Genomic DNA, 20567 nt, shown 5'->3' on the forward strand with positions numbered 1-20567 from the left:
AGTCAAACTGAAGAGTCAATTGACAAAATTCTTACTTTGGTGCAGCCCTAGTTAAAATGAATACAACAAAGCCTATTCCTGTGATGCAACACAACCCACTACATCTTACTGCCTGACAGTGCCGGACGTCTCCCCTGAGCTCCCACACAGGTGGTGACGTTCATAAAATAAACACTGGAGAGCACATGGCGTCTCTGGTTGAAAGCTTACATCACTGGAACAACTCCCACAGGAGCCCATTCAAATATTTGTGATAGGTAATAAATCCAACAACTACAAGACAACCGGGGCTCAGAGAGTGACCCCCGTTTGTCTGCTGAGACAGAGCTCTGCTAGAGAGTTACATTTCAAACTTATGATCAACCTGTGAATGCCAAGAGAAAGCAGGACAAATGGAGATTTACAACCCTGTTTACTGTATAAATGAGTAGCTGGGTACAGACTTACAGACTGGCACCAGCAACATTAGATTAACATGTTAGCTTGCTGACTGGTAGCAGACAGACTATAGCTGACTGACAAGTTATCCACCTTGAAAAACAACTGAGGAACTGGCATTTTTGTAGGCAGGTAGAAGGTTACTGGTATCACCTTTGCCATGGCAACACAGATGCCATGAGGCTTAATGAATAAAACATTGACCACCCCTTTGTCTCCTTACCTCTGCATCTGTGTCTCACTGTCAGAACAATGTCTCTGTCTGTCCTCAGGGGTTCAAATAGTGAACCAAGATGTCACTCTTTACTTCACTACCTGCTTTAGCTTCATCTGCTCCAGTGAAACTAAGCTGAAACATTTGCCCTTGATCCTATAACATCTCCCTCCTCCTCCACCTCTGTTGGTCCCTCTCAGACTGCACCAACAAGCATGACACCCCTGCGTGTGACACACACCCCAGGTCTCCGTGTTCCCAGGGCATATCCTTATGTAACTGCAGAGGCCTTTTAAATTTTAATGAAAAGAGATGGGTGCTGTTAGAAGGAATTCCTGGTTCTTTGATAAATTAGAAAACCCTTTTACCATAGAGCAGTAGTGTATACAGAAACAACATTTATTAAGATGTAAATGAGTCTAAAAGACCTGATTTGATGCCAGAAACACACTTTGTTCTTACTGGTTTGGCCCAAAACTGCTATTATAATCATGATTCTAAGGCCTTTGCAATTCTTTTGTTTCAAAATGCCTCAGATATGATCAGAAGCTAGTACCAGATATGAACTAGTACCAACCCACTCATACCTACAGATTGTAGGAAGCACCGCCTTAGTAAAACGTCTTTAACGCAAGTTCAAAATACGTTTCATGAAAATGTAATCATTTCTAACTTTTGTAGTTCCATGCATGTCTTGCTGCAGCACTCTTCTCAGCTACCTCCTCGCAGAAACAGGGCACTGCAGCAGACTGAGAAACAAACTATTTGGGGAATCCAAGCTACAGGATGACTCACGGGCGTGATGCCTCAGTGTTCACATATGTGAAGCCAGCACCTGAGAGAACTGATGCTCCACATGACAAAGGCAGATCTGTTCAGGCTCAGTAATGACACAAAGGGCAACTGAACTGCCAAATGCTGCACTTGCCCTGTTTTCTTGTACTACCATGTCACAAGTACGGGCATTTTAGTCAAATTAATCATGTAGTGTCCTTATCCATTTTAAAGAACAAAACATTAATCTGAAGCAAGTATTAAATGTTAATAAGCATTAAATCATATTTCACAGCAAGTATTCAACCAGAAATGGTGATCCTTTTAAAACATTAATAAAAGGACTTATAGGATTAGAGATCTATTCAAAAGGAGCTGTTACAGTGCAGGAAACCAACTTAGTTCCGCAGGACCCATCTGCTCATCTCGTAGACGGGCTGCTGCTCCTTGTATCTATAAAGAGTGGATCTGGTGCCATATTGCTTAAGGCTAGAGATTCATTAACCTTTCGAACCTCCCCCGAGGCTGCTGATTAATACCTGCATCTGTTCAGAGAGAAAGGATGTGACAGAGGCATTGGATGATACACTGCCAGGTCACAGTGAGTTCATGGGATAGGGAGCAGCATGAATGCTAACCATTTGGCTAGCTTTGTATAAACGACTGGGCTTTGTGCTCAACGATTAGCTCCCAATAACTCATCTCTGCAAAGTCTTTGGCACAGACTGAGGCACTAATGGAGATAATCAACAGCCAGGCAGGACCCTGTGATGAAAGCCCTATCATGGGTTTGACATGAGACTCGATCAGGCCACCATCCCATCCATTAACAATATCAGACTCCAGAGTGAATGGGAACTACAAAAGCATATGCATTTAGTCGAACTGTGTGGCCGCAGTCAAATCTGAAACTCCGTTTTTAATGGGTATAATAGTAACTTTGTGTTAATTAGTTAAACCAAACTTTTTTCATTACTGACCCTTTAAAAAAAAGAAAAAGAAACAAACAAACAAAAAAAAAAAGCCCCTTGTGTCTACATTACTATTCAGGCAGATACACAGAACCATTAAATTGGGTAGAACTCACTAGGTGACTGACAATGCAAAGACACCTTACTGTGTTTGTTATTATAACCCACAATTAAGGTTGTGTGCTTAGCTGTGTGGACAATGCATGACCGGCTTAAACTTAAGAGGGGAGGTAAAGAGGTAAAATACTTTTCACTTTAAATTTACTAGTACTTTTGTTACTGAGTCCAGCTTCACACCTATGACATTTATGTATTTAGCATATGTAGAAAGAGAAAACAAGCCACTGTAATTCAACATGCAGCCAGCCCTTGGTTTAAGGTGCACTGCACTACTTACTGTACATTACTTTGTGTGAACACTGTACCACGTTTCCTCTTATCCAGTCCATCTGGGAAAGAGATGGAGGGAGAAAAGACGAATGTTTAAGCTGAGCTGACTACTCCCAGCACCAAGAAAGAAGTCACCTAAATAAATCATAACTGCGTTAAAAATAAACTGTAACCACAACTTAAAACCAACGAGGCAGCAGCAACCGTTTCCTCTGCTGGCAGAGAACATAGTAAATTCATCATCACATTAACTCTGTGAATGTGTGCGACATCAGTGCATGAATTGGCAGGTGTGGAACAGGGTGCAGAGTAATACAGATGTTAGACAAAGATGAGGAGTAACGATATCACTGACTGCAAAGTCCTGTTACCAAGATGTCACTCAGCATCCACCATGGCTTCTGACACCATTTTCACACAGGATACGTGTTTAACATGATATGCATTCAGCCCAGGTTGGGAGAAGCAGCCACGTCGCCATGTCAGTCTAATGTCGTTGTTATAAAACCTGTAAAAGATCCAACACAGTTGCAAATGGCACTGAACAAGGTATTAGATCTTTGGGATTTTAAAGAAAATGTGGCATCTACCCTAAGATAAGACGTAAATCTGAAGTACATCTGCAATGGTGCTAAAATGGCTCATTGCTTTCTTTGGAATGTACAGCAGCTTATGGGTAATACGTCTGTCAGACACCTCTCCCCATGATATCATCTCACAGAAGCCTTCGAGTAGCAAACTGATCAGGAAGGCTGGCTCTGTCGGCTGTGGAAAGGAGAATGCTGTGGAAACTGCTGAACATCATGGAGAACACCTCGCATTCCAGCCATAACAGTGGAGCACCTTCACTATAGAGGCTGCTTCTGTGTTGCTGTGATGAAGGACGCCACAGGAAGCCTTTCCTGCCAACGGTGATCACTTTATACAGCAACTCTCCTCTGTCTCGGGCGTCGGGTCTCCTACCCTGACAACCAGTAAATGTCATGCATATGGTCATTGTACTCTCACTGGTTCATAACCAAACCTTACTTTACAGGTAGTTAGAGTTATTTTTGGACTGTCGGACTTGCACTTTAGGATGTGCAAATATATATATTTTATATTCTTGTTATGTATATCTGTTCAATTTAGTTGCAATGTCTATATTTACTTCTGCTTGTAAGTCTCCATACTAGCTACTGTAACACAGGAATTTCTCCTTGATGATTCATAAAGAATTTCTATTTATCATAGGTTTCTATAAAGCAAGAAATTACATGTAAATATTTTTTAAAAACATTATGCTGAAGGTCAAAATGGAGCAAAATCAGCATGATTTGTGCTTTCACTTTTCCCTCCCAATTTACAGTTTGGAAGGGGATAAAACACACACACACACACACACACACACACACACACACACACACACACACACACACACACACACACAACAACACACAGGCCTTTAAAATGATTCTTCTTATATCATCCTCCCTTTACTATTACTACCCTGAAGGTAACATGACTTTCTTGGCTCCAAAGCCAACTATGGCCTTTGCGTCAGTACACAGCCTAAGAGATTTTAACCCCGATATAATAAAACCCTTTATTCATGATATGAAACAGCTGCACACTGGAGATTCAGGATCCTAATGCCTACAGGCAAACTTCCTTTGACAGAGACAATTTTGCACAAATGGCACAAAAAAAAAAAGACTAATCAGTCCCCACTGAATTAACATATCCTTCTCAATTTCCTCTATGCAAATGTATTTCTCTGAATGATAGCAAGTGGCTGACAATATATGATGCAATACAGCAGATCATTTTACACCCATGCTTCACAACCAGTGTGAAGATGGATAAGAAATGTCCTGCTTATCTTTTTTCAGTTAGAGCTAAAACACAGGTTTCAGTCTCACTGTGTACGCTACTGTAAATGACAAATTTGACTGTGAACACTGTATTTTGCTAAAATGACCAATTCCTGGATGCAATTCTGATTAGTTGTAGTATAGTTCAAAACGATGGGGACAGACACACTCACACAGATCCATATGGTAGTGGTTATTGTTTTTCCTGGACACACCATCAGGGTGTGTCATTCTAAGTTTATCTGACATTAATATGAAAGTGTCAGAATTGAAACCAACACACTTTACTGAAATATTTATTAACGTGCGATTCCGGAGTGATAATATGATGCAGACTTTTCCTGCATGAATTATTAATTATTCATAGAATCATCTTTCTATTGATGACTAGCTGTAATACATCCTGCTGGGGTATGTCCCCAAAGCATTCAAATACACAATGATTTTCTAATAAAATAATGGGTTTAATATAACTAATTTGTTTTGCAAAACAGAAAGTGATGTTAAGGTCATAACCCTGTCACCAATATTCACTGAAGGTTCAAACTAAGCGTAACAGACACAGAGTGTACTTACTAAACTAGAAAGCATTCAGTGATTGAATTTCTAATACTAAATGTGGCTAAAAATCTACTTATTACTGATATTACATATTAATGTGTTAATCACTTGACAAGAGTCTCACTATTTCTTAAGCCGCTCATAATCAAGTTCATATTAGAGTACACACAAACACACTCACTGGCTGACCCGCCTTTTACATCAAGCCTCCTTTTCACATGTTAATCAGGCACCAGACTGAGCAGTGAATGTGTCTTATTTGGCTTCCCATGATCCTCAGCTCCCAGACCAGATCTGTGTTAAATGTTTAACTACAGAGCCTTTTGATGATCCTGTCACGTCAGCACCCTACAGTCAAAGGTATTCATTAAAAGCAGAACAGAACTCAGATTTTACATCCCTCTGTGGTATTTTAAGTGTTTGTCTTTTCATGACATCTGTCCCAACATGCTAAATCCACACTGTGCTGAAATGCAGAGCAAAGAACAAGATGTGACACCACTAAGCTCAAAAAGGCTCCAAGGAATGTTCAAACCCCTTTTACATTAGTGTACATACTGCTCAACTTTGCCATGCAGGAACGGGCCAATTATCATTTCAAACGAGTGAGAGAAACAGAACTGGCAGAGGAAATAAGTGCTTAAAGGAGAGCTGAGGTCACCTTATTCCCTCTGATACAAACTTGCCTTTGCCTCAAATTATTCAAGTCTGATGACGAACAGTGGGAGATGGGTTCTTGAAAAACTTGCAAAGCGTCAATAATGAGCTGTGCATGTCAGTCAGAACGCAGTAGGATAGGAGGTATAATTTCCCCAAGTTACACTTGATCACAGCCCTGTTACAGAAACTATAGGAGCCTTTGGAGATGCACACACCACTTATGAGGAAATCAATTTACTCATTTAAAGAGGCAGCTGTTAGTCTACAAACTCTCTGGAAAATAGATTACACAAATTTCCTTTTGTTTATGTGCTTGTGGCTTGAAAAACCTCTCTTCATTTTTAACCCGATGACCCATTTAGACTAATGAAGTGCACTGAGCAATTAGGAAGTTCTAATGATTTGAGCCAAACAATTTACCTTCTGTGGGAACATCACAATTAAAAAAATGAGGACTTAAATTTCCACCTGCTTAGGGCTTTACAGCTCAACAGACTGCAATTTAATGACTGTCTATAGACGTCAGCAGTGAGGCACAAGAAGCATTTCATTAATTTCCCTGCCACTCTGTTCCAGGGGTGGATCTAGAAAATTTTGGATGGCGTGGCCAGGCTGAGGCACAGACTCAGAGAGAGGTGGCCCATTTGAAATACATGTAAAAAGTAAACTCCTATTTCTATGAAATAATAAACAATACATTAAGAATTTAACTGTTAAATCTATGTAAAAATGAGACATATAGTGGATTCTGTAGTTAATTTTGGCTCCGCTCCTTATTCAGTTCTGGCTGGGGTACATCGCTGCTGCACAGTGGTTCCCCCCCGTACTGAATCATGCCAAGTACATCACAACAACACAGTTGGAGAAATTTATGCAAATATCAAGCTGCATTCATGGAATAAAATAAAACTAATTTCACAAATATCAATTATGAAGCACCGAAAAAATGTTACTTGTATTTAAGGCAACAATTTGTCATTGCTTTTCCATTTATTATTCATTAATACTGACAAGCACCACATTTAGACTCTAGCAGGGGCGGCCAATGAGATTCTGGGGGTGGCCAGTGCCACCCCTAGCTGTCCCCTTGGCTACGCCCATGCTTGGATTGAGACTTCTTACCCCAGAGATACAAGGTGGCACTCTTGCTATCCAAGCTACAAATGGCCAAAGCACACACCATCTCACTCACATGATGGGGTGATGATGCGGTGTGTCAAAAGGAGAGTTGAAGATTTACAGTCATATAATCACTCAGTTGGGCCCTGTGTGAGGTCTGGACCATGCTGTGCTAGCATCACAGTTCATCTGCTCATTACACCATCAAACCCAAAGACTCAGCTGTCCATAGTAGGCTATTCATCTCATGGCTTAAACATCGAGTTGTGGGGGAGCACAATTAATCCCTGCAGTTAACCCAATGTGAGGACTCATTTCTTTATACGAGTTGACACGCAGGACAATAAGATTTAAAAGCCTATCAGATAACAATATCTGGTTTCTGGTCCCTGCTTCGCCTTGTCAGACCCATACTGAAATCACTTCAGTGCATTCAAGTACGAATGTTGATGACTGTAACCACATACGAGCCTTAACCACAAAACTGTTCACGTTACTCATCCCAAGTGGAAACACGGAAGTTTGTCTGAGTCATTTGTCATGTTTGCTGCTTCAAAACAGGTGGCTGTTTACTCTCAGCAAACATATCAACATCAAGAGGAACAGCTGAAGCACCACATTGTTTACCCTCAGGTAGGGGCTCTGCCAGAAAAGGAAGTAACATGTCAACAGTATGGTCCCTCCTGGTAACAATTCAGCTGATAATATCTGCTATATTGGAAAGAGGTCGCCATGATTTTATTCACCTACATCAGTTAAGTAAAATGGTTAGTAAGGGACTGTGTGCAAATGATTTGTGTGAAGAGGATAGCTGAACTTTATGCTTCACTGCCCAGCATTAATATGTTCTTTGGACCCTTATTTGGAGTTGGCAGAAAACACACTCTCATTACAGTAGCTGCAGCCCAGTCAAAAGCTGTAGTATTTTAAACTATGCATGATGCAGCTATTAATTTTATTGCAAAGTGAGGGCTGAAATAAAATATAAACTGTGGTTGATTAAAAAAAAAAAAAAAAAAAGCTACAAAAACCAGACCCTCTACTGTTCTCCTTAAAATATCTGCATACAGTCCCCTCAGCCAAATTATAATACCATCCCTCTTTTGTTCACCCCACCCCCTGCAACTTTTATACACTCCTGTTTCTGTAATGAAGCACAATCCTGTCAATACATGCATCTAGCTTGTAATGACACATCACATAAAATGAAGTAAAACAAAACTTAAAACCAGATGCAGCATCTTATTTCCTCTTATTCGATACTGATAACAAACAAGTTCAGTAAATGGCTGTTTATCTGTTCAGATATCAGTAAAACAGATTTGATTTAATTCCCATGTGCCAAATAACTTTCACCTCCTGCCTCTTGTGAGAATACATGTTCTTTGTTATTGTAGCCAAACCATGAGGCCCTGCTTGGTAATATTGACAAATAAAACCACCTTAACCGTATCTGTATCGCTCCAAATGAAATATAAGATATGTTTAACAGTGGATTCACTAGAAAAATACATTCCAGACACACAGAAAGGTCTGCTTTCCATTACACTTCATCTTTTCTCTCCATTTCTTTCAAAACAAGCAGTGGAAAAGGAGAGGACATTCATTTCTCTCTGGAGAAGAATGCGTTACATAACATATTTCCATCCAAAGACAGTCACCTGAGTTAAGCCCTTATCCAAGTCACTGCAGAGACTGACAAACTTGAGGGACACCTGAATGGGTCAACATGTGGTGCCCAACCTGGGTTTGCAGGCTGCTTCCAACCAGAATTAAACATGTATCTGCTACTGTCCAGCTGTGTGTACATGCTATTCTAGAAGAACTATAAATTAATGGGGTTTTTTTTTATTCTGAAAGACATGTTTATGAAAGTAATGCCAAAGTGGGAAGCAACGGGAGACGGCAGAAAAGTCAAATTAAGGAAATGAATTTCAGGCTTATTAGCATGGCCTCAAGGGACCTCACCTGCATTCAGAGCACTCCTTAAACCCCTGCAGGGCCTGGCCAGCCTTTCTACACAACCTGCAGGTCAGTCTCTGAATATGAATGGCTTTGCAACTGGCAGACAAAGGTACTATATGCGTAGACTCGGCAGCAAATGGGGCTACAGTCAGTCAGGTTGTACTGAATGCAAATGAGAAACATTAAGCCTTATCGCATGAGTCGTGTTACTTTTCACACTTTAGGTTGCGTTAATGTTACGAGAATCCTTCAGATTCCTCACACCAACGCACCTTCACAGACAAATGGTCTAGCTGCAGGAAAACCTCAGAGTAAACCAAATCCACTTGGGATTGTCAGACATTGCTCTTTTTATTTGAAAAGGATGACAAAATATGTTTGAACTCATTGGCACAATTGCAACCCAGCACCCCTGCCTCATCCCTAGGTGCAGTCCAGATTCAGCTCAGCCATCTCAGTACTATATGGGAAGCCACACAAGGTTATCAGCAGTTTATACCGATCACTTCCATTCGACTCTGAACACTATATGGGATTTCATGTTTTGGAGTTAAAAGCAGCCGAGTGTCTCCACTCTCTGCTTTCCACTTCCCTTCCAACTCCTTACCACAACCTCTCCACATGCTCGCCATTCCTCTCAAGTTGTTACAGTGGGTGGAGTGTTGGGTGGAGTCTGTGTTTGTTTTGAGTGTCTGATTGTGTGGGTGGGGGTCTGTGTATCCATGTGTGTTTCAAAAGGAAAAGAGGAGGAGGATTTTAGAAATGCTTTCTGCAGCTTTGTTTACAGCAAGAGAAGCAGATAGAATCGGTGTTACTGATACAATATCACACACTGATAAGAGAAGAAGAAGAGCAGCAGGGGCACACTAAAGGACAGGCTGCTCTGTCTGGTCATTTACAGTCTGATTACCCTACCATCTAAAACACTCAGCTAGGCTTTGGCACCCACATGCATCATCTCTCAACCTCTACATTTGGTCCATCAGTTCACAATAGAACACATTTTATAAACCCTCCTTGTTTAAATCAAATGCAGCACAAAAAGGATGTGTTTATCCAGGACAAGACTGTGTGTGTCTCACAGAAATGCAGAGTGAGATAGGAGGGATGTCAACACGTTCTACAACAGGCAAGCAGAGATATGAGGAGGCAATATGGGAGGGAATAACAGGAAACTGGCGAGGTGTCATTAAACAAGTGTTAAATTGGACAGGATCATTTCCCAAAGACTGCGCATGGTTTTAACATGATTAACGAGGAGCAGCAGCAAACTTCCAGTTTCCCCAAGCCCGATGAAAATAAAGCAGAATAAACTGAACTTAACTTGATGTTTCTTTGGACTAGTCTCAAAAAGCATGGGTCTCCCACCTTACATGTATTGCAGATCGCTGCTAAGGCCGCAGTGTGGCCTTGTTAGATTTATTTAGATTTATGAAATAGGAGGATTTTGCTCAGGGACAAACAACATCTGAATGAAACCTTCGTCATCCCTGAGTGAAACGACAGGAAAGCAGCTCTGAGGTGTGCAAGACCGCAAACGGAGGATTAGGTTACTACAGTCTGGTTTAAAACACCACCACTCAAAGAAATGTCTCAAAACCCCCCCATTTACGCTTCAAGGGTCCCATCTCTGAATAAGTGGAATATTTCACATGTACATCTGAACCAGGCTTCAAGGCAAATTATTATCCCACTAATAAAAACATAAACGCTCTGGACTTGCGTTAAGATCCCGTTTTACTACGTCTCATCCGTCCCCGTTGTGAAGGTGTTCGACCTGAAAACCAACACCGAGCAAGCACAAAAAGCTCTTACCATCCAAGACTCGGGTCACAGCTTAGTCACAGTGGCTAGAAAAAAAACCCAATGTCGATAAAGTACGTTTAAATCCGTAAAGTGCACTTAAATGTGTTCATAGTAGAGTCCAGGAGCCTGTCCGTGCGCGCACTCCATCCTGCGTTTAAGTACAAGCCTCCTTCACTACAAACTGAGGGCTGGACTTCAAGCCTCCTAACTTGGGCTCCTCCCACAGTACACGACCACAAAGGAGACGTGAGGAGGCACATGGGTCACTCATCAGAAGAATTCACCTCAGGTTAACCAAAGCAAAAAAAAGACTACACAAGTTAGTCGACAAACTATAAGTCCACTTTCCCTCTCTGTCGGTGGAAAAGCTGCTAAATTAGCCTTCGAGTGTTCGTCAGCCATGCAAAATGTGGCTAATACTGCTACACACAACTCCTGGGTAATCCTGTAGTTTCTTATTAGTTTCACAGAGCTGTAAATGCTCTATATGTAAAGGTCTGTATACATGTGTCAGACTTGTGGCAGCTTGGAAAAGAGTATGTATAAATTGAAATAATGCTTTTGTTTTCTATTTATTTATGGAAGCATGGTTGTTTTAAATTATATAAAATTGCCCCCCACCACACACACACACAGACACTACTCTAATAAAAGCCTATAGTAACCTACAATTCTTCATACAGTGACACAAAATGACTTTTCACGAATCTAAATCTATACATCTATACACATATACAGTAATCTGTCTGCAAGGTGTATTCACATATACACTGTATGCTTTCCATTTATATATACTGTACCATGACAGAGAACATTTCCCTGCTCTGTAGTATTGGGAAGCAGTGCTCCTCTCTTTTTCTCTTTTATACCAGAGCTCCCCTGTAGCCTTCAGACAATGAATGACAACTCACAGCGTCCATCACAAAGAGAATTACTGAGGATTATGTACAAAGGCAAAGACCTGAACACAACCAGACTCAGCCGTTCATGTAATCTCGTTTTGCCCCTAGAAAAGAGAAAAAGAACTATGGACTCCATCTAGCTTTCCTTTATGAGCCGTGTCAGAACAACAGTGTGGCTGTCCCTTCTCCTCTGCTCTGGACATCCAGTCACAAATGATAATGATCTCTCTGTGACAAAGAGGAACACAGAAAAAGACACAAAACAACTCTTCACAAATATGGGGGGGGGGGAGCGGATAACATCAATAATTAGGCTTAGCTTCTTGCTTTCAGTTAACTTGCAACAATGCAAGAATTTGATATAGATATTCTGACTCTTTACACCAGGAAGTGTGATGACGGTCACCAAGCAGGGTGCAGAGTGCTGCATCCTGATGACCTGGCCTCACAGAGCCCTGGTGATTTCTCAGGGAAATGTTGTCACTCTCCAACAGGTTTTGCATGACTGTGCCACAAATAAAACAAGGGCAGATATTGCCCCATGCACACACCTCCTCACCTCTTTCCTTCTGCCCCTGCCTTTCTTTTCCTGTATGTATGTCTCTTTCTGTTATATGTTCTCTTGCAAGACAGAAGCCAAATCAAAGTTGCTCTCCTTTATCTGGCGAGCCTTCAGTAATCCCTCAAATTTAAACAAGGATTACTTCTGAGCAGATTAAAATCATCCAACTCATGCAGCGGTCAGGCTTGCAACAACAAGGGGTGGATGGACCACTCAACAGTAACAATTTCTCTGAAAATACATGGACAGAATATTTTTTCTTTTTTTTTTGCATTTCTATTCTCTCTGCATTGATTTACAGCAAGAAAGTATACCAAATAAAACAGAGTTCTCCAAAAACAAATGGGTTAAAGAAAACATCAATGCAAAATACTCTACCTCAAAAAAGGAGAAACAATTAGTCCTCAGAAATTGGCACTCATTATCTGAAGATGCAACAACCACATAGTGAACAGCTCTGAAGCACTTTCATCAGTATTAAGTGACCCCCTGCTAATGAGCGTGGCAGGTTTATTTGGAACATTTTACACTAAGAAATCATTTCTGATTGAAAAAGAAAATCATTTAATCAAAATCAGGTTCCGAAAGCTGCATTTCACAAACGTTCATTTGCTGACCACATGATCGCTTTGTCTGCCAATGCAGCCAAATAATATCCAACTTACAGCACACAAACACAACAGGGAACATGCAACAGCCATTTATATAGAGGTCACGACCACCCCTAGTGCTTTAATTGATGTTAAGCTTATGTCAGACTGTTTCAGTAATACACAACACCAGATATGGAGACTCACCTTCATGCATAGTGGGTTGACCCACCCAGGAAGAGTCCCAAGTTGTAACAGCTCAATCACATATGTCAGTGAGATGAACTAGATTTCAATCATAGCGTGTACTGGGCTTCACCTGCGTAGGCTAAAAAACAAAGAACTTGCATAGATTTAAAAAAAAGACAGAAAAAACGTAAAAATTACCACACGAGTATTTATTAGCCATCAGTCATCTGGACAGTGCACTACTTTGGTCATGACTGAACTGTCTCAACTACTACAGTACTGCACTGACTGCCATTTAGTTATAGTCATAGTCCCCAGAGGATGACTCCTGCTAACCTTTCCTCTAGAGCTGCAATACCTCTGAAACTAACGACTTTTAGTCTGCTGTAATTTGTGTTTAGTGCTAACAAAGAAATGAAAGCAGCCTATTGCACAAAAATGTGACATCCATTCATCCAATGTCTTCTGCTTATCCAAGATTGGGTCATGGTGGCAAAAGGTTTAGCTAGGTAGTCCAGACCTCCCTGGAGTTGTTGACGTGTAACAAAGTCAAACTCGTGGCTGCTTCATGTAAGGCGTGATCCCCCTGGCCAGTGAGCTCCACAGGCTGCAGGCTCTGGTGAAGTCTGAGCAGCCTGCTGCAGATGCCTTCTGGGCAGCCACCATGACTCAGCTCAGTGCCCTCACTGTGTGCCACGGTGAGAGTCCCAAATCTGTCCTCATACCATACTCACCCTCTCTCTGCACAGGAGACATTCTCTCCTCATACAAATGATTCATGACCGTTTAGTTTATGCTACACACCAATCTGAAAGTTTCTCATTTACTTCCTCTCTAAATGATCCTGAGTCCTGTTGTTTTGAGACCTTGGGCAGGAATAGACATGTAAAAGCATCATTGTACATTTTTGCTGCATGGTTCATCTGCATAGTGTGAAACAATATATCAGTATCATTAGTATAACCTACTGATGTTTTTGTATACTAACCACTAAAACAACAATCTATAGCAATTAGTATATAGAACAATCTGTATATGTAGTATGGGTCTGGGACAGTGTACATCTGAGCCTGATGGGAATGTCATTAGTTTTTGTATTTGGTCATGATGATGATGTATGATGAAAATTCAAAGGATCAACACAGCAATTATGATTCAACAGTTGTTGCAATGTTTTATTAAAAGCTACAAAAGGGAACCTACTGGTGGGGTCAGATGAAAAGTCGAAGCTCATCATAGTCATTAGGATTAATCTTGGGGACTGTGAATGTACAACATTTCATCACAATGCACCCAACAGTTGCTGAGACATTTCAGTCTGGACCAAAGTGTTGGCCTGGCTGACCGACAAACCAGCACTGCTTTCTCTACAGAGCCACTAGGATGGCCAAAAAAATATAACAGGAGCAATGACCCAGTTACCCTGTACAATCCATGGGCCTCAGTTTTCTCTGGAACTAATTTCTACCAAGTCACTGCAATTTTTATAGTTGCTGTAAAAATTGTCAGCACACATGCTGTGATCTGTGGATTTTATAAAAAGTCATGTTGCGTCTGAGTTGTTTTAATGTCACACTGTGAGCTCCACAAACAACGTTTTTTTTTGCTTCTACTGACCCGAGGTCAATGCAGAAAGCTCAGTGTCAACTATCCTAAAATCTGAGCACAAAAACCCACAACTATCTGAAGTAAGTACAGCAAGAGAATATGTTTTCCTGTTGTAATTTGGGTCAAGTGAGAAGGAACCAGGGATTGCACACATGTAGGCTGTTGGTAACAGCCAGTGTGAACAAACAGTTTTGGTGTGGAAGAATGAAAATAGCTCTGTTACCACAGATGGCGCCTCATGTCCATATCAGACACAGCAGAGGTGGCTTCCCTGGTTTTTATCACTTCCAACCTTCTCTGTTGTCTCACAGCCAACACTGTGTGTGTGTGTGTGTGTGTGTGTGTGTGTGTGTGTGTCTATCTCAGGGACATAACATCAGAAATAGGCCTGTGTTTATGGTGACAGGGAAAATAATCAAACAGAAAATGCAAATTCTGTCATCAACTTTAAGTGGCTTTTAGTTTCATGCCTGACATGTACAGTCATATCAGAGTGAGTTTCTTTTTTGGGTTCTGCACAATTAAAGCTTAGAAGGCTACCAGCCAACTTGTCCACATGGCTTATCATAGAAAATAATAAGAGCTGAAGACTGGATAATTGAAACTACTAGTCAACAGTCCTGACTTTACCTACAAGCTTCTGCAGTGCTATACTCCATGTGGCGACCAAATTTTCTTTGATTTTCCTGTGTGGTTGCCTGCTTGGTAAAAATCCAACAAATAAAATCTAAAGCCCATCAATGGATTAGTTTTATGGCATTTCTGCTTCACAGGTCAGTAAACAATGAGGTTATGAGAAAAAAAAACACAAACTAACAGAAAGACTGTGGAATGGACTTGAACCTTTGTCATCCATATGCACATGCTGGAGTCAGCTGATCTACTGCCTCTTTATCTTCCATAATGAATAAAAACCAATATCTGGCATCTGACAGCTCTTGTGCACACACAGGGGGGAAGGGCTGACATGTGGCATTAATATGAATTCTATAGGACCTCGTGAGATTAATGCACCTTAATGTGGCTTGGTTTTCCTCTGAGAGCTTGAGAGCAGGGATGTCAGTGCAGTTTAAATGAAGACGCTGGTGTGTGGCTCTGCTCAGTGTATAGATTTTCTTTGTCTGATGCTTTCTTCATGGTTTTGAAGCTGAGAGGCTGTGGATGCTGCAGTAGGAGGGCATAGGTGAAGGTCCTGCACAGCTGCAAAGCGAGAAGGGGGGGGAGGGCTGTGGAAGAAAGCCCCCAGGCACTGAGAATGAATTAATGAGTTTCAGATTTTTTAATGAAATTTTCAGTGCAAATAAATGTATTAATTTTGATGTTAAATATGTTACAAAGTTAAAGGGGAATACCATTAAATGTATGAAATGGTTTTTGAGGCCTATGGGAGGTTTATTCTTAAGGTTTTTGTGACCCTTTCCTGAAATTAGAGACCAGAAAATCTAAACTTGGAGTTGCTCCACTCTCGGTGAAGCTCTGTGGAGGACTGTGGAATGTTAAGAAAAACAACTCACTGAAAACAGGAGGAAATTTCTATTATCTTCTCTGACAGCAAACCAAGATATTGGTTTTTAAGGAAGTATAAAATCAAACTGGTTTACAATACAAATAGACCTTTTTAGAGATGATAATGTCAATAATTAATAATGGAGGTATGAACAGGCAAACTATATCTTCTTATAAAAATCTATCCTTTAATATTTTTTGTTGCTCTTGACCTTCTCTGTCAAACCAGTGCCAGGTATCCTTGTGTCTAAGCTGTGTCCCTTTGAAGTCTCACAGCTTTTTACTTTTATCAAATACACACATGTATAGGTTGTAAGCTAGAGGGAAGTATTTTGTATTTTGCTGAGCACTTTGGGTGACAGTACTGTACCGTTCCTTTAGAACAAGAGTTTTTAGGATGACAAGTGTCCTGGGTCTGGCTTGTCCATAAGTAGGCCCTACATCATCATGTGTTTTATTCTTAGGGAAACATTTGATGTGTCTGTTTAAAACTATCAAACAATCACAACCTTTGATTAACAAAAGAAAAACAGCAGCTGACAGTGCTCATGTAGACAAGTGTGTGTAGGCTGCACCACACACACTCACACACAGTCAGTGGGTGAAACAGTGACAGCCGTGAGAGGTGCTGTGTCCATGAACCAACACAGTTGATGTAGTCAGTGCAGCATTGATTGGTTTCATCTTGTTTCCCCTTTGCCTGGCTTTCACTATTCTACATTGACAGTAAGTTTAAATGCTAATATTCACTTAACTTGACTGGTCTGACGCCAGTGCACCCAGTGAGGGCAGGTTGAAAATTCATTCCAATCCAATTTCAAAGAAAGATCAGACTTTGTGTCAAAGCAGGTGAGACCAGGGAAGCCTTACAATCAGAGAGCGATCTAATAACTAATGACTTCAGCGAGAATATTAACATCTAGATTCTGCCAAGTTCTGCCACATTATCTCTTGGCCCTACATTTGAAGATTTTTGGGGCAGTGGAGAGACACAGTGTTTGTTGTTGGTTGTAATGGGATTCAAACAGTATGAAATCAATAAACTATTTGACTATGACCACATGCTAACCAACTAGTGCTTTAGCAGCCAATGGGAAGTGACTACATGCTGCATTTTCTGTTTGCCTGGTGGTTTATTAGTTTGTTGTTGGGCCACCAGACTTTCCATTTATGCACATAGAGAGTAAGTCAGAGTCAAATAGCCTTGAGGAAGAACTGTTTCATTGCTAATCATCGATTAAAAAAAATCCAGCAACACATTAGCACAAACTCTTCTGTAAGCGACTGTGGAGAATTTGAATAAGGCTAGCTGACTTCCAAAATATCTGTGTGGGTTTCTTCCTTTCTGTGAGGTTATAGTAGCAATCATTGATAATAATGAATGAGCTGAATGGCATAGCAAAGCTAAGTTGTTTGTTGGGTAATTGAAGAACTGCATGCAGATTATCTAGCATGGAAAATATATTGTTTGGTTAGGTGCCAGTGAGCCAGTGGCATCTGATGAATTACACTTCTTCCAGATTTAAATTATGGATCCCATTAATGTACTAATCAGTTCAACGGGATGGAGATACTTGAAAATGAACCCGTTTTTGGCATTTATGTTAGAAATGGCAAAGCAATGAATCATGTCTAGCATTTTGTAAGGTCCACGTGATATAAATGGAAAAACATCTGGATGAATTAGTTATGAGTTTGTCCACTGTGAAGTAGACCAACCATATAAAATATTAACATTTCAACACAAAAGGTTAGGTTGCAGTACAATGTTATGCAAAACTGAATTTGGTCAGCTTCAGCCCGGGAAGAAAAATGCACCAGTGACTTCATTCAACCATTCTCATTATCATTAATGTGTCATTTAGCAGTCAAAAGCTGTGGCAATAATAGAACTATTTACTTATCTTATTAGACTCAGTGTTTTAACAGTGCACATAATAGGTAAGGAGGAAACAAAGAGAGATTTTCAAATGTCTAAATGTCATAGGAACACAAGTTCATGCCAGATGCACACACCCTTTTCTCAGCGGCACAACAAGAACAATCTATACAAACCTAATGAGACTGTCAGGGTTTTTATTGGAGCAAATATATCCTCCCTGTCCAGCTGGCGCTAGAGCAGACTAACCCATTACAAGGAGCTTTGATTTTACTTTCATGTACTTCAGCTCTTTTTTCTTTTTCTCTTTCCTGTGTCATCTCAAACCAAGGTGACAGACATTTTTCAAAGAGGAAACCAGGTAAGGCATAACACCCTGGAGCATTTTAGGCTCTTTAACTCAGGATGGACTTGCACACATATGCATACAAACAAATTTTTGCTCTTTAACTCAGGATGCACACATATGCATACAAACAAATTTTTCATCTCATTAAAAGCATAAACACGTACACGCACATACACACATGTGCATCTCCCCACGACTTCCAGCACCTTACTAGGACATAGACATACAACGTGCCAAGATCCTAACTGAATATAATCTATTGCCATGGCACCCAGTGCCGAAGCGACCGGTATCTGTAGTAACTGAGCAAGCTCACACCGCTTCATTACTCCCAGCACAAACTCAGCTACAAGCCTCTCCTCCTAGGCTGCAGTAGCAGCAATGCCTGCCAGCATTTGTCTGCTACTCTCTGCAGAAAAAACAATGTATTTTCATGCTTTTGTCTTATTGTGAACCACAATCACCTGCTGTCATAGGAGAAAGGAGGGACTCACCGAGCTTTCCCCCCACGGCGAAAGACAGGAGCCAGGTGGAGCGAACAGAGGTTGCAGTGGCGGAGGAATCCCCCCGGTAGTGTATGTGTAAGAGTGTGTGAGAGGGAGTGTGGAAATGTGCATGTGTGTGTGCATGCAAGTGTGTGTGAGTGTATGTATGTGTGTGTGCAGGGAGTCAGAGCTGATACAGCAGATGCAGGCGGGAGCCACCAATAGAATAAGGAGAAGGAGAGAGAAAGAGAGAGGATTGTGTGTGAGACGGAGTGAGGGAGAGACAGCAGAGGAGGGGTCTGATAGCATTACATCATGGACTAGGGAATGGTAGGTTTGCAGGGGGTGGGCTACGGCTAGGGGACGGTGTGTGTGCATGTGTGTGCATCCTTGTGTTTGTGTTTGTGTCTGCATCATATCACAGTATATTTTCCCTCTGCAGCAGAGCACAGGATGATTAAAGATTGCTTTCCTGCTAGACACAGTGCTGTGTTGACATGGTGTCTGCACCTGTGTGTGCACGTCTGTAGTTGGGTATACTGTGCATGTTCAGAACACAAAAACATCTATAATCAAGAAAGAGAAGGAAAAGAAACCTCCTGGTAACTACACGGAGGTCATACAGTTTGCTGCAGATGGGCATTTAAAAACACATCTCAACCCCACCCTTTTGCAGCACAGGACACACCCAGAGCTACCAGCTAATGGCTCCCTTGTCAGTTTGAAAAAGCACTGATGGGCACCCTGTTAGAAAGTCACTGACATCTCAGGTGAGTGATTCCAAACACATTCTACGACGTAGCACATTTCTAAATGGAAGAGAAAACACACACACACTTTATTGTGCCCTGTAGCAGCAGCAATCACCTGTCTTTGTGCAGTGTGCCATCCTTAAAAAGGGAACAGTGATGAAGAAGGAAGGAGAGAGCGAGAAGGTGAGAAAAAGGGTGTTAGTAGGAAAACAGTGACAGCTCAGGGTCATCCTTGCACCTCTGCTCTGTCTGTACCAATCTGGCACAGGACAGGCAGAACAGGAGACAAGAGGGATGCACGTGGTGATAACATTAATATAAGGAGTCTTTTCTACCAGCTTTTCTCATTTATATCTATACATTGTTTAGCCCAACCTGTGGGGCGACTGTGGTTCAGTGGGTAGAGCAGTTGCCTCCCAACCGGAGGATCAAATCTCAGTGCCTGCAGTCTAACATACTTGGCCAAAGAAAGGTGATTATCCTTATCCAACCTATGTCTCTTTTATAATTTCTTAAGTCACACCATAAAATGACATTTGCTGGTCTATGTGAAAAAGGTGGGGCACAGTGAAAGCCTGGTGATTAGAGACAAGGCCAGTTAGTTCATCTGTAGCTGGTATGGTGGGCCTGCACTAGTCGGCCACAGTTACAATCTATTTTCTCTCTACTGCTCTTTACCTCCCCCTGGTATTTTGTTTACCACTGCACATAATTTCCTTCAATAACATTTATTTGGCAGGAAAAGAGAGCAGCCGCAACCAACAAACCATTGCTCTCTTGCAAAACAGTTTTTAAAACTGAATGGTGCAACATACTGTAGCTGTATCCTTTGACCTCTCAGGCTCTTCATTCCTTCAAAGGTCAGCACTCTGAAGACAGCTTGCTGATGGTCAATGACACAAATTCACATTCAGAGTTGACCACAGTTCAACTCTACTGTGAACATTCGCATGAACATTACTTTACGTTTACTCATTGAGCTGATCCATTGTAA

General features: G+C 41.2%; 1 protein-coding gene across 2 annotated transcripts in view; it reads right to left on the minus strand.

The window, feature by feature from the left end:
• The window catches only part of sema4bb (sema domain, immunoglobulin domain (Ig), transmembrane domain (TM) and short cytoplasmic domain, (semaphorin) 4Bb), a 59500-nt gene extending 40511 nt beyond the window's left edge, over positions 1–18989 (minus strand). The window contains exon 1 of one of the 2 annotated variants that reach the window (XM_020619895.1): positions 18831–18989. The gene's annotated coding sequence lies outside the window, so the exon portion shown is untranslated. Of the gene's footprint in view, positions 1–10760; positions 10922–18830 lie in introns of those variants that run through there. The other variant, XM_020619894.1, reaches the window with a different exon arrangement.
• Positions 18990–20567: the final 1578 nt, after the last annotated feature.

The sequence above is a fragment of the Monopterus albus genome, unplaced genomic scaffold (genome assembly GCF_001952655.1).
Source record: "Monopterus albus unplaced genomic scaffold, M_albus_1.0 scaffold228.1, whole genome shotgun sequence".
In the NCBI taxonomy this organism is placed as follows: Eukaryota; Metazoa; Chordata; class Actinopteri; order Synbranchiformes; family Synbranchidae; genus Monopterus; species Monopterus albus.